This window comes from Bufo gargarizans, chromosome 9, assembly GCF_014858855.1.
Source record: "Bufo gargarizans isolate SCDJY-AF-19 chromosome 9, ASM1485885v1, whole genome shotgun sequence".
Lineage (NCBI taxonomy): Eukaryota > Metazoa > Chordata > Amphibia > Anura > Bufonidae > Bufo > Bufo gargarizans.
The window spans coordinates 78915957-78929224 of NC_058088.1; the positions used below are offsets into that span (position 1 = coordinate 78915957).

The 13268-nt window shown below is 40.7% G+C and overlaps 1 protein-coding gene across 1 annotated transcript in view; it reads right to left on the reverse strand.

The window, feature by feature from the left end:
- NRK (Nik related kinase) overlaps positions 1 to 13268 on the reverse strand; it is a 334012-nt gene that overhangs the window by 308365 nt on the left and 12379 nt on the right. The window lies entirely within an intron of this gene.

Genomic DNA, 13268 nt, shown 5'->3' on the forward strand with positions numbered 1-13268 from the left:
CAGAACTGTAGCATCAAAGGCCTTCTCATCTCTCAGCACAAATTCATTGCTGTACAAGTCCAACATTCATGTTGATGTAGAATATGTAAGTTAAATGAAAAAAAAATGGTATAGTTTATTACAAATATTCGCACATCTATTTATGTATGTGTGTATATATACAGACTAGTGTTGGCAACACATCACAGGGAGTAGGTGACACCATTGGGTCTCCATACTTTTCATGACTTTTTGAGTTATTCTAACTGCATAGTACAGAAAAATTACTATTTCTTCTCTCTCATCTCATATATCACCCATTTCAAAACAGTTGTAGTATGTGTATATATTGATGTATGGCTTTTATTTACAGTGTGTGTGTATATATGTATGTAATATATATACATTTTCTCTCTCTTGCCTATATATGCCTAACGTCTTGATGTATGCCTTCGGTCTATGTTTCTGCTGAAATTGTCAGGCTCAACCAGAAATGCTTTTATGTATCCTTATCCTGATACTTTTTAATTTGGCAATCTATTCATTCACTATGGAGAAAAAGTATTTTTATTCTAAATGTATATGAACAGTTAGGTGCACTGAAATCGGAGCCAAGGCACTCTGAGCGCTTTCTCCTACTGCTACCTCTGCTAGCCCCTCCCCTCTTCTTGATTGACAGGGCCAGGTCAGTGTAGCAATATTGGGGGGGGGGGGGGGGTTCTAAAGCTGGCAGGGGGAGCAAGGGTGCACAGTGGTTTTGGCCTGCCCTCAGTGCACTCAACTATCCATTTGCATATGCATTAAAAATACTATTTTTTTCTCTATATATATTACAATACACTATAATAGTTTTATGGGCTATTTTCCATATTCATAGTCTTATCAAAAGTTTTGATCAGTGGGGATCTGAGTGCTGAGACCCCACTGATCCGTAGAACGAGAGGATTGAAGTGCGCATATCCTGGTCTCTACATCCCATGCAGAGAACAGAATCGAGATGGGCCCCTAGGCTCCTAATGAACCTCTCTCCTGCAGCGAGGAGACAGCACAATATGCAAGCACTTCCCTCTCCTTGTTCTAGCGATCGGTGGGGTCTCTGCAATAAAAACCAATCCCCACCAGTCAAAACTTTTCATATCAATAGTTTGGACAAAACTGAGACTCTGTAATTATATCTGATGACTACTTGAACCAGTCACTCCAAAGTGCCATTAAATTGGTGGTTTACTTGCTTCCTTCCTTTCTATTCTAAGCGTTAAGTAACGTTTTCTCTGGAATATGAAAAAACTGTTAATGTTCTAAAATAAGCGTTGAATTGGAGTAATGATTGCCTTCTGTGGGACTGCACTACTGGAGACCATAAAGAATGATTTATGACCCAAGTGGTGACAGCTGTGTCAGAAAATCCATCATCTCTTGGCAGTTAATTACCAGGTTTCCCCCTGCAGAATACAGGGTGAGTCTTGATGGGTTTATCATTGTGATTGTATCAGGGTTTTACAGTACCACACTTCTATATCTAAGTAGCTTCCTTCTATCGGGAGCAAAAAATAGCACCCTTTAGCTGTCACCAAGCAACAAGTAGAGGAAAGTACACCATGAACTGGACATCAAAATTATAATTAGTCATTAGCTGTAGACAAGTATCGCTAGTTTCTTTACTTTTTACAGATAGATGTTGTAACGTGGATTTCTCGAAGGATCTTAAAGTTTAGAAGCTTGACTCATTCCCATGGATCAGGGATAAAGAGTTTGAAAGCCATCAACACTTGACAAACCCAGACTTCACTCTTTCCTTCCACTGTTCAATTGTCTTCATCGTTGACAAGTAACAAGAAGAGGCTGTCGAAATGTATTAACTGGTTTTCATGAAATGAAAGGGCAAAGATCTTCCTTGTAGTGAGAATGTTTTGACTGTGTAGCAATATGTGAGAAAATTGCCTTGTCCTTTGATGCATGCACATATATTTAGTGGCCTATATTTCTATTTCAACTGTAAGGTCAAGTCCATGATCCTTTAAATTCTACTTATTTGTAAAGGCAGAAATTGCACATTATTGTAATAATTATTTTGAAAAATAAATGAAAATTTTGATGGCAAAAATGCGGATACGTTCTACTTTCCACTGGTCCATAGTGCTTTACTTACTTATTTGTCACCCCATAATTCTGCAGTGACTGACAGGGTGAGAGCTGGGAGGAGGATGGGGCGCACCCTGGGCCCCACACTCCTGCCTGGTTCTTGGATTGCCCTTGATAGTGAACGGTGGGCAGGGTGCAAGCAGAAGAACACGTGCAAAGCAGGAAAAAGGTTCAAGGTGTTGTCTGGTTTCATAAATTGATGACCTGTCCTAAAAATAGGGCTTCAATACCAGAACGGCAGAGGTGTTGGCAGTCAGCTCAGCTGTTTGAAGAGAACTCAGCTCAATGATGAGGAGCAGATGTAGTGAATGGGAGGGAGGTGCCGTATTACACCTGCTCCCCGCTGCAATGTCGATGAAGTGCACGATAACGTGCAGGTAAACAATTCAGAATTAGTGCTCACTTCAAACAGCTGATCGGTGGAGTGCCAGGAGTCGGTCCCCAGCTGATCTGATATTGATGTGCCATAAACGAGCGCTACCTTTTGTCTCCCCAAAGTGTGCCCTTGTGATTCTCAACCAATGGAGTCTGGTCACTTTCTCTCAGAGGTGTTATGAGCAATTCCACCAGTTTTATGGTTTTGTTTTTACAGCTTTCCCTATGCGTTAAAATTTACCCCCATAACTTTGTTATATTTACGACTACGGAGCTGTGTGGGAGCTCTTTTCAGCAGGACGATCTCTAGTTTTCAGTGAAACCATTTTGGGGTATGTATATCTTTTTGAAAACTTTTTAATCAATTGGGGAGGTGAAGTAACAAAAAAATAGCAAATCTGCCATTTTGAATTTTTTTTTCCTTTTATGGTGTTGACCATATGGGATCAATGCATTTATATTTAAATAGTTTGGGCATTTTGGGATGCAGTTTTTTAAATGATCTTTTTTTTTAATGAGGGGCAATCAAAATTTGTATAATTTTTTTTAAGGTTTTAAAAACTTTTTTACACTTCTATTAAGCCCCCATAAGGGTCTTTTGACATGACATAGATTGCTTATCCTTCACACTGCAATGCATTTATATGTGATATAAAGGATTTGCGCTATTTTCTTATGATCACTGCCACCTGCAGGGCTCAATACGAACTACCGCTCTATTAGCCTGGTACTCTTCAGAGAGATCCAGGCGATTAGAGAGAATGAATGGCTCCCCCAATCTCCGCATGGGTAAGCCATTCTGGTCCGGGAGCACAGAGCTCCTGGGGAAAGCCACCTCAGATGCCATGGTCACAATTGACCACAGCATCTGAATAATTAAATGTCTGCCATTGATGTTACTGCCGATCACAGACATCAGCCCCAGGTGTTTGCTGTTTGAAACAGCAGAAACCAGGAGTCTATGTTGTCCGTTTTGCTGAGGAGTAGGCATCCTCTTACATACATCATCTTACTGATTTCTGCTGTACATGTATGGTGGATGTTGTAAAGGGGTTAAATATTTTATTTTGTTTAACCACATTGGATTTCTTCTATTATGTTTATTCCAATATTATTCACAGGACCTAATTTAGATCATTAAAAAAATGTCCCAGTTAGCCTATGTACTTTTTTTTTTGAGGCAAGTGTCCCAGTTTATTAGATTACCTTCTTCTCTAAGCTGGTGAAATTTTTTAGCTCCTCTACTAAACATCTTAACATTGAATAATTGAAAACGTATTATGTTATAGCTACTGTTACACGAATCCCAACCTGTACATTTGATATTCCATCTTGCCTGTTGGTTAGAATTAGGTCTAGAAATGCCTTATCCCTATTGGGCAAACAAAAACCTGTTACCTTTGTTGGACCTTCAAGTTGTAGTTGAAGTCCCTATTATAATTACTAAATTATGCTTCGCTGCCTCTTCTGTCTGCTTTATTAGTAGATAATAAAATAAAGCTCTTCGGGTCTGGTCTAGCCCTGAAACGCGTTGCTATTTTACACAATTAATGTCTATATCAAGACTAAACAGTTAAAAGTTTCTTTGGCAAGTATCACCCACAAGAAGTCTCTTTAATTTCCCTTGATAAATGTAGAACAGCACACCTTTACAGAACACTAGCACCTATTGCTTTGGCGCCCTCCCACAGTAACATGTGGATGTTACTTTGAGATGTACTGTTGCACCTACCTAAACTTTGTTGCATACCAGCGACAGGACTTAAAGGATCTTTTACTATAGTCTTGTTGCTAGATACCAGAAGACACCGTCAGTCCATGCCTGAACAGGTCAGGGCTGTTTTGGCAGTACAACGAAGACCTTAACAGTATTAGGTTTTATTATTATGGCTGATGATAAATAGAATTTTCAAATGTGATATATTTTTTTTTTCTCTTTAATATTTGACTGTGCAGTTATGGTAATCTGAAGTCGGAGCTAAAAGTGAATGAGAGGAAAGCATTATACAATGTGTGGAACAGATTGGAAAGCAAAACTAATCTAGATGAAAGGAACTAAACCGGTCATCTGCTAGTTAGTAATGGTTTTTCAAATTTAGCAATTTACCGGAGGGCTACAAAGTTCACATTAGAATGAATAAACCCACAGTAACGAGCCTTACAAAAAAGTTATTTATATAACCCGTAGACATTTGTCTAATGTAAATGGAGTCATATGAATCGATCCCTAATGATTATGTTAAAATTAGCCATTTCAGAGTCAAAATTCAAATTTTTTTTTTATGAAGAAAAAGTGAATGGAGCCAGAGGGAATTTAACAGAGCTTTGAATTATTAAGAAATCACTCCATATTCGACAACTACAAAAATACATCTGAATGTAAAATGAGAAGACAAACAAATAGAAGAATAAAATTGTGCCCAGCATATCTCTAAAGTCAATTACTGAAAGATATCATCTAGAGTCGCAAAATGCACCTCTGTGTAGTTTGATGTATTTATCAAAGTCTCTGTTTTAAGTATCATTTTGCACGCTGAAGGGGAAGTGTTTGAAAAGTTCAAGAATATTCTCCGTCAAAAATCCACTTGATAAATCCATTAGACAGCATGACCTGGGATAAATATTTTAGTTAAATGTTTGCTTTCAAAGCAAGAAAATTATTTTCTGATCAAGTGAATTAAAGGAAAATGCATAGCGCATCGCAAAGGGAAAGGCAAAACTATGCTAGTAGTAGTTGCATGACATAGCCTTATGTATTCATTTGGGACTGGCCACTAGGGATGAGCGAATCTACTTCGGATGAAACATCCGAAGTTGAGTCGCATAACACTTCGCGAGCTTTGATGAGCCGAAGTTATTACTTCGAGAAGTCTCGCGAAATTTCGCATAACTTTAGAAATTGATTTATACTGTAAAAAAAACATTTCCCAAACTCGGGTTCGGTTCCAAGTGGGGGGCCATGGGCAATGAGCGCTTTCATTGTGGCAAAGGGGTTAGATTAAGATATTGGCATTGGTGGGGGTGCCATTTCAGTTTTTGCCTCAGGCAGCAGAAAGGTTAGGTGCACCCCTGACTGTACCGATACATTCAAGTATTACCTGCTCACACAGCAGCAAACTGCAGCAAGCCGCTACAAGATGATTGGTTTTTGGGTCCCTGCAGTAAATTGAGAAGGCAGGTCCTTGACAAAAGAGAGCACTGACTGTCCTGCCTTTACATGTCTATAATAATAAACTGGGCAGTTTCTTAAATATTCTGCCTAGTTTTTTTTATATGAACTTAGGCTGGTTGAGGTGCTGTACACTGCCTATCTATATGTAAGTCTACGTGTTATCTGCCGCTTGTGCAGTAGGTAGTAGACAAGAGGCCCACTGGGGGATTCTCCTGTACCCCTGTGGGCCAATCCGAGCCTGCTAGTCTGTATGGCTAATTGTATGGTTAACTGTGGCAGGAGAGCCTCCACATGATTGGAGCATGACCGTGGAATCAAAAAAAAAATCAAGGGCTGAAAAAAAAAATATATTGTTTGCGTACCTACATAAAGTGATTCACTGACGGTGGAGGAACGCTATACTAAAAATTAACCTTTATTAATAGTGTAACACACTAGGGGGAAAGGATACACAAAAAACCTGAGCACCTACACACAAGCACCAGGATTGAATACTTATATCTGAGATATCCAGAGGACGGTAAACACATAGGTCTTGGATATCAGATCAGGTGCAAATATCGCAACGTGGGCAATTAGTTGGAAACTGAAGGGGGATATCTCAGCAGTCCAGAAGGCAAAAAGCGTGACATCAGGATATTCAATATGAAAATTTATAACCGAGTGTCACTGCCAGACCGCTGAATATCACCCCAAGAGCAGGGTGTACACGGCACACTGGTTGGGGGGCAACCAAAGCCCCAAGTAGCCTAATGTGAGCCAGTAACCTAGCAGTGCATGTGCGGCATACATACACCATAAATGCCCGATGCAGTGCAGCACAGCATAAAACTAGTAAAAACACCCTGAGCTGCCTATTAGGAACTAATAACCTACATCTAAAGCGTCATACTCGATGCGTTTCATTGGTAGCAAATCATCAGGAGTACATAGACTGCGCTGGTAGGTTAGGTAGCTACTAGGTGCAGCTGCCACACTGAAGGTGTGTGACAGCCCTCCGCCACTGGAATGGCCGTAACAGTGGAATCACTATTAGGTTTTGTGGCTGTTTTTGTGTGAGTTTTATATTTTTTTTGCCAAGACCAGGAGTGGATCCAGCAGGAAGGAGAATCATAAGTCATTCTTTTATACTTTTCATTCCCTTCCAACCCAACTCTTTCTTTGGTTTAAACCAGTGTTTCCCAACCAGTGTGCCTCCAGCTGTTGCAAAACTACAACTCCCAGCATGCCTGGACAGCCTTTGGCTGTGCGGGCATGCTGGGAGTTGTAGTTTTTCAACAGCTGGAGGCACACTGGTTGGGAAACACTGGTTTAAACAACTGCCATAAAAACTGGCATAAAAAAATGTGTGAACCCACCCTTGATAAATATGTAAAATATTTGGTTCTCCGGCATTATCTTACTGGCCATAGAACAAACCAATGTATCTTAACGAACCATTTACTATCACTTGACTTTTCTATGATCTCACTGAGGCTTTGAGTAATGTTTTTAAATGTAGCTTAAAGACAATCACTCGAGGCGATCCAGTCAATTACAGCTTTCAGAGCTCCATCGCAGACTGAGCGCAGAGCATTTAGTCTAACCTTGTGATTTCTAATGTGATTTGGAACATGACCCCTTACAGGGTAAATGTGCTGCAAGTAGCATGAAAGCTTTAACACCACTATAAAATCTGAGTGGTGTAATGAAAATAAATAAGGTAAGCAACGGGTAGGACGTGCACGTAGAAAAGCCTTTATTATAGTAAGCGATGAAGCTGACGCTGGGAATAGAACCTAAGAATTATGTCAACAGGTTCTTTATTGGGAACTTTATTAAAAAACTGCTTCTCTCTTGAGAGGTTTATAAGCCTCCAAGTCAAGATAAACGTGAAGAACATATAAAATAAAGCTACAGACGTTCTTACCATCCAAAAAGGTCTAAAATTGCTCTTTTTGTAAGGAAGGGTTGTAGCTTAGGGGTGACGAGGCATGTACCATGGGTGCTTGGAAGCACCAAAAAGCGGTCTCCTGCGTCCTTCGCAGAGTTGGGGTGCTACTGTGCACATGGTATAATGGACACATTATTTGAAATAAAACAGAGGAATATCATTCATACTCAGTTCTGCAATATAGCTGTAAAATGTACATTTGATAAAGAATATCGATGCCACTTTTTTCAGGTGTGCAGTCTCCGTCTCTCCCCCTCACTCATATTAATGTTCATGCTTGGCTTTACAATAAGAGCATTATTAAGTTGCCCAATTTAGCTTGCACTGGAAAGAGACTGATATAGCTTATGAGTGGATTACATGGAGAAGCTCATTTAATGCTGATTTTTGGTCTATATTTTAAGGAATTAATGATCTTTAACCATAGTCTGAGTGCATTTGCCTTTTACAGCTATTTTTGGTACTCTGTGGAAGTTATGGAGCAGCACAAGATGATATCTGACACACATTTGTCTTACATTTATGCCCCAAGGAACTTAATGGTTCCATTTGTCTAACTTAAGTATCTTCTATCATTTCTTCTCCATCCATTTCCCTTGCACGTTTTCTTTCTTCTGTCAAGGTTGGCCTTGTAAAGGAAGCTAAACAACCCCTTGAATCAGATTAGTTTTGATATCCAGAACATATACTTTATCATAGGTGATACATTTGCTATTGTTTTATTTATCCGTATACTGAATCATTTCTATCATCCGTTGCTTTTGTTTTCCCAGATCTGTTGAAGGCTTCATTGCTGTTGTGTAATATATATATATATATATATATATATATATATATATACTGTATATAAATATTTCTTGTCAATAATTAAACCTGTTCAGTATTGGTAGGACACGTCTTTGTGTATATAGCCCTTATCTAGATTGTATGCAATTTCTTCAAACTGGAAGGGGTAACAAAAAAAAAAATTTTGGTATGTGGCTTAGGCCTCTTGCACACAAATGTTTTTTTTTCAGTTTACGTTCCATTTTTTTGCGTTCCGTATACGGAACCATTCATTTCAATGGATCCACAAAATAAACGGAAGGTACTCTGTATGCCTTCCGTTTCCGTATTTCTGGTCCGTTCAAAGATAGAACATGTCCTATTATTGTCCGCATAATGGACAAGGATAGTACTGTTCAATCAGGGGCCAGATGTTCCATTCCTCAAAAAAACGGAATGTACACGGACGTCATCCGTATTTTTTGCGGACCGCAAAATACTGAAAAAGCCATACGGCCTTAAAGGCAATGTGTGATCAGAAAATTACCCATTGTTTAAATCACATTTCTATGTTTAACTTGATGACCTTATTTTTAATTTCCCTTAGTTTTAAACTGATATGTAGTGCGCTTGCGCTGGTTAAGTAACCAATAACCGGCACAGTGGGCTATGTACTGCGCATGCCCGAGCCCGGTGGTGAAGCGCACAGGCGCTGGATTTTGAATGGAGACGAGAAAGGCGCCGCAAGGATACAGGGCTGGCCGGACGATACATAGGCGAGGAGTCAGGCGGGGATCACTGGGCACTTGCAGCACTCTCGCCTCCCCTGGGCACTTGCGATAGGTAATTTGCTTATCTTTTTAAAACTTAATTTTTTGGCACTATGGAGACTCTGAAAAACTAAACCCCGGTACCATCATTGTTATATATCTGCCTCCCACAGAGCTATATAATCAGTTTAAAACATGGTATGGTTATATAGGTGACAGACTCCCTTTAAAGGAAATGCGTAATCAGAAAATTACCTATTGTTTAAATCACATTTTTAAACAAATTTAAAATAATTTTTGGAGATGTTACTTTAACTTTTCCATGTCACTATCTATATTTGAACAAAAAAAACCATAAAATCCTGCAGTTTTTGCACTGGCCACTTAGGCTACTTAACAACTCCAAGGATGGGCGTGCAGCAGTATGTCTGGCCGGTTCGAACTGATCAAGGCCGCACCCCACTATACTTAATGGGGCCGAAGCACATTCCATCTGCATCTGGCAGTGCTGGATCCGGAGAATTCTGGCAGGCTGTTCTCTGCCGGAATTCAAACTGGAGATGTGAAAGCAATCTCAGCCCACTTCTTGGTCTGTACAGATAACTGTACTGCAGTCATCAGCTTATCTATACACAAAGGTGATAGGATTACAGACAGGATTAGAATGACCGATAACTTCACCATTCACAATAGGTGATTTTGAAAGCTTATCTATTCTTTCCTTGTACAATGACCTCTGCACAGGTCACAGAGCATGCCCAAAACACGCTCACAGAGAAGCCAATAGGATCCCCTTCTGACCATTGTGTCTATGGCCCATGTTACTGCCGTAATTTTTTTTAATGCTTTGTAAATGCTGTTAAGAACAGTTTGGGCAAGATGTGCTGGGTGCAGGAGCTATGCACCTTACCTGGGGATGTTCCATCTGCGTGGTTACCTAGTGAGACATCACTTAGTCCGGTTCTATGTCTTGTTGTCCAGCTGTCTGTTCGCCCATGGACTAACTCTGCATGGGGAACAGGCATCTGCTAGTCTGAGTCAATGCCTTCTGTGAGATGGCTCCTGGGTTCTCCGGATGGAGGACATCTAGTCTGTGTGTGCATCTCTGTTTGTGACTGTCGCGTGTCGTTCCTCATTGGGGTCCTGACATCTGCTTGTCTGCCTGTTTGTGCAGCTCTGCCTCTGCCTGTGACCCCCATGCATCCGTTCTGCATGGGGTCCAGGCATCTGCTTGTTTTGGTTCCTGTTATCCCCTGTCTGAACAGTGTCCTGAGTTAGTTTGGGTTCCTGTTTGTGTGCCTGGGCTCCAGTCCATCCCGTGTCTGTCTGATCCACTAGTGCTTGCACCAACGTCTGTCTTTTCAGGTGGCCAAGTGCACCAGGGCCATCCTGGAGGTGCGACCAGTGAGCTCTCTGCATATTGCTTGCTCATCAATATAATTATCAGTGATTGTGCAGTGTAATAAAAATACTTCCAATCCATGCAGGCCCTACTTTGCAATGTAAGGTCATAAATGAGCCCTGGGCACCCATGACCCTTTCACTGATTCACTGGTTGTCCTTCTTTAAACCACTTTTGGTAGTTGCCAACTACTGCATACAGGGAATATCTGCTGTTATGGAGATCTTTAGATGCAGTTCTCTAGCTATTACAGTTTCGCCCTTATCAAATCTTCAGATGCTTCAACTTGCCAATTTTTTTCTGCTTTCAACGCATTAACTTCCAGAATGTTATATATGTCTGCTGCTGAATATAGACTTGTAAAGCTCTCAGTTGACCTTTTAAAGGGGTGCAACCTAAGATGTGACACATACTTTTGGTCCAATGTAAGCTAAACAATAGGGGGTATAAAGTTAAACAAAAGTGTCACAATTCAACAAATGTATCATCCAGAATGAGCCTCAGTAGTAAATTTAGTGTGTCTTTTAGACTGTCTAGTCTACAGTTATGCTACCTAAATGTTAGGGAATCTAGGGGATGTTGGGAATCTGCCCCGCTAACTGTGAGTGCCATCCATGCTGTATGGATTTGTCCTTTTAAGTGAATTAATAATTTTTCTCTGGTTAACTTTAGATATTATTGTAACATTAGCAAAATAGCCCTAATAGTCCCTTAAAGGGGTATTCCGGTTGTTAGATGTTATCCCCTATCCCTACCACTGGGACCCCCACCAATCATGAGACTTGGGGCCCGTACCCTGTGCAGCCCCCTGAAAAAAATGGAGCGGCCGGTCGCACGTGCGTGTGGAAGTTCTGGAGATAGCTGAGTGCTGTACTTAGCCATCTCCGGAACTGTCATAGAAATGAATGAGGTGTCTGCATGCATGTCCAACCGGCCGCTCTGGTCTTTACAGGGGGCTGCAGAGGGGCCCCCGTTCTCATGATCGGTGAGGGTCCCAGCGGTAGGGATAGGGGTTACATCTAACAACTGAAGTACTCCTTTAAGTTAGTTGCCAAATTGAAACCATTTTAGGAATTCTAATTTTTCCAAAAACTTATTGGACCTAATTATAATTAGTATATTCTATTTCTAGTTAATTGGCTCAAAAATTCCCACATGGGTACAATGGTTTGTGTGGCAGTTGGTAATATTTCGCATGGCAAAACCATTCTCATCATACCAACGTCCTTTTTCATGTCAGTTTGTTCCTCAGTTATGCATTGCTTATCTTGGTCCACTTATTACTTCGTGCTCATAAAAGGTATGCACACCAAAGACGTTGCAAAGTAAATCATCTAATGGAGAGCACAACAACTTCAGGTTGGTCTCGTCCCCATTTGTAGGAATGGACTTGATGGACCAATGTCTTTTAACCTCTGTACCTCTGTAACTATGTAATATACCCACTGGTGATACATTGTTAGCAAGCAATGAAATGGTTATTCTCATCTAGGCATTTATAGCATATCCACATGATATGCTAAATGTCCAAGAGGTGCTGTTCCTACTTCTGGCAGAGTCGGGGTCCCATTACCCCTGTCTTGTGTCTGCTGTGGAGAGGTGGCCTTGCCTGTGCAGTCTCTCAGTTCTCTTTTATGGAAGTTCTGAAAATTGGTGATGAAAGGGGTTATGTCTGCTTGTAACTGATGACTTATCCTCTGGATAGATAACCGCCATTTGAACCGAGGGGGGTCTGACAACTGGGACCCCCACCGATCAGCTATTTGAAAAGGCCCTGGTGCTACTATAAGTGCCGTGGCCTTATCGCTGTTTACCCGAGGCTAGTGGCATCACCACCATCAGTCATCTGGCCCAAGCACAGCATAGTCCCCACCAATGAGATGCTGATGATCTATCCAGCAGATAGGCCATTAGTTGCAAATAGGCAGATAACCTCTTTAAGCATGCTCCTTTTCAGTGGTGGACCCACACTTAACTGGTATTTCTGGTATATATTGTGGGCAGTGCAGTGGATCAGTGGTTAGCTCTGGTTCCTTACATCACTGGGAACCTGACCAAGGAAAATATCTGTAAGGAGTTTGCATGTTCTCCCTGTGTTGGCGTGGGTTTCCTCTGGTTTTCTCCCACACTCCAAAGACATATGGGTAGGGAACGTAGATTGTGAACTCCACTGAGGACAGTGAGTGATGATAATGTATGTAAAGCTCTGAAGAATATGTCTGCGCTATATACCTCAGTAAATGAGAAAGGGGTATAGTCACCAGAAAATTCTGTTGGGAGCGCTTAGAACTATGGTGGTGTCAATTTTATCTCTTAAAAAAATCCTATTTTTTTTATCATTGCTGATACTTATTACAGATAATAATTGTAAGTAGTAATGAGCGACGCTATCAGAAATTCGATTTGACTGCTTCGCCGAATTTCACAAAGAAATTTGTTATGAATTACTTAATCACAAATTGCATTCCATAGTATGTATGTATGTAGTGTGCTCAATGATGGGGAATGGCAATCGCGCCGCCCTCCATCATTGAACCCCTCAGATGCTGCGTTCACCATCACATCTGACCTTAAAATTGAAGCCTTTCAGGGTTAATCAGGGTAAAAAAGAATAAAAATACATACTCACTTTATCCATTTGCTTGCAAAAAGAGAGGATCTCATGGCCTTCTTCATTGAATAAACTGTGCAAAATCTCGTCATGGCAAGATTTTGCATAGTTTCTTCAAT